The sequence below is a fragment of the Penaeus japonicus genome, unplaced genomic scaffold (genome assembly GCF_977035675.1).
Source record: "Penaeus japonicus unplaced genomic scaffold, GWHDUDI00000001_assembly GWHDUDI00000016, whole genome shotgun sequence".
Classification (NCBI taxonomy): domain Eukaryota; kingdom Metazoa; phylum Arthropoda; class Malacostraca; order Decapoda; family Penaeidae; genus Penaeus; species Penaeus japonicus.
Genome location: NW_028234418.1, coordinates 20,141,643 through 20,143,359, shown reverse-complemented (window position 1 = coordinate 20,143,359; position 1,717 = coordinate 20,141,643). Strand labels below are relative to the sequence as shown.

Sequence of the window (1,717 nt, the reverse complement as noted above, 5' to 3'; positions counted from 1 at the left end):
GGAAAGAGTCCTATCAGGGGAGGGAGGGGGTGAGGGAGGAGATATAGGAGGAGAAAAGAGGGATAATGATAATAACAACACTAACAATACTGAAAGTCGCAATAATGATAAGGATAAGGATGATAAATCGAATAATACCTTTACCAACAACAACAATAGCTATGGCAACCGAAATCTAAATAAACACATGACTTAATCCGGAGTAAAAGTAAAACCTGGAGATGCCGGGGATCGAACCCGGGGCCTCTCACATGCAAAGCGAGCGCTCTACCACTGAGCTACATCCCCTGTGATTAAGAACGGCTGTGGCTGTGGTTGCGGCTGTTGCTATGGCTGTGGATTCAGCTGTCTCTGTGGCTGTTGCTGTGGCTGTTGCTGTGGCTATGGCTGTGGCTGTAGCTGTCTCTTTGGTTGTAGCTGTCTCTGTCTCTGTGTCTGTGTCTGTGTCTGTGTCTGTGGCTGAAGCTGTCTCTGTGTCTGTGGCTATGGCTGTGGCTGTAGCTGTCTCTGTGTCTGTGGCTGTGTCTGTGGCTATGGTTGTGGCTGTTGCTGTCTCTATGTCTGTGGCTGTGGCTGTAGCTGTATCTGTGGCTGTGTCTGTCTCTGTTTCTGTGGCTATGGCTGTGGCTGTATCTATGGCTATGGCTGTCTCTGTGTCTGTCTCTGTGGCTGTGGCTGTCTCTGTGTCTGTGTCTGTGGCTGTGGCTGTCTCTGTGGCTGTGGCTGTGGCTGTCTCTGTGTCTGTGGCTATGTCTGTGTCTGTGTCTGTGTCTGTGGCTGTGTTATGGCTGTAGCTGTCTCTGTGTCTATGGCTGTGGCTGTGTCTGTGGTTATTGCTGTAACTGTCTATGTATCTGTGGCTGTGGCTATGGCTGTGTCTGTGTCTGTGTCTGTGGCTGTGTCTGTGGTTATTGCTGTAACTGTCTATGTGTCTGTGGCTGTGGCTATGGCAATGGCTGTGTCTGTGTCTGTGTCTATGGCTGTGGCTATGGCTGTGTCTGTGTCTGTGTCTGTGTCTGTGTCTATAACTGTGGTTGTAGTTGTCTCTGTGTCTGTGGCTATGGCTGTGGCTATGGCTGTGGCTGTCTATGTGTCTGTGGCTGTGGCTATGGCTGTGGCTATGGCTGTGGCTGTCTCTGTGTCTGTGGCTATGCCTGTGGCTATGGCTGTGGTTATCTCTGTGTCTGTGGCTGTGGCTATGGCTGTGGCTATGGCTATGGCTGTGTCTGTGTCTGTGTCTGTGGCTGTGGCTATGGCTGTGGCTATGGCTGTGGTTGTCTCTGTGTCTGTGGCTGTGGCTATGGCTGTGGCTATGGCTATGGCTATGGCTGTGGCTGTCTCTGTGTCTGTGGCTGTGGCTATGGCTGTGGCTGTCTCTGTGGCTGTGGCTATGGCTGTGGCTATGGCTATGGCTGTGGCTGTGTCTGTGTCTGTGTCTGTGTCTGTGGCTGTGGTTATGGCTATGGCTGTGTCTGTGTCTGTGTCTGTGGCTGTGGTTATGGCTGTGGCTGTGGCTGTCTCTGTGTCTGTGGCTGTCTCTGTGTCTATGGCTGTGGCTATGGCTGTGGCTGTCTCTATGTCTGTGGCTGTGGCTATGGCTATGGCTGTGGCTGTCTCTGTGTCTGTGTCTGTGTCTGTGCCTGTCTCTGTGTCTGTGTCTGTGGCTGTGGTTATGGCTGTGGCTGTGGCTGTCTCTGTGTCTGTGGCTGTGGCTGTG

At 52.2% G+C, this 1,717-nt stretch overlaps 1 non-coding gene across 1 annotated transcript; it reads right to left on the bottom strand.

Annotated features, from left to right (window-relative positions):
• Positions 1-216: 216 nt before the first annotated feature.
• Positions 217-288, bottom strand: TRNAA-UGC (transfer RNA alanine (anticodon UGC)). The gene has a single exon. It is a non-coding gene; the product is annotated as a tRNA-Ala (tRNA).
• Between the last annotated feature and the right edge of the window lie 1,429 nt (positions 289-1,717).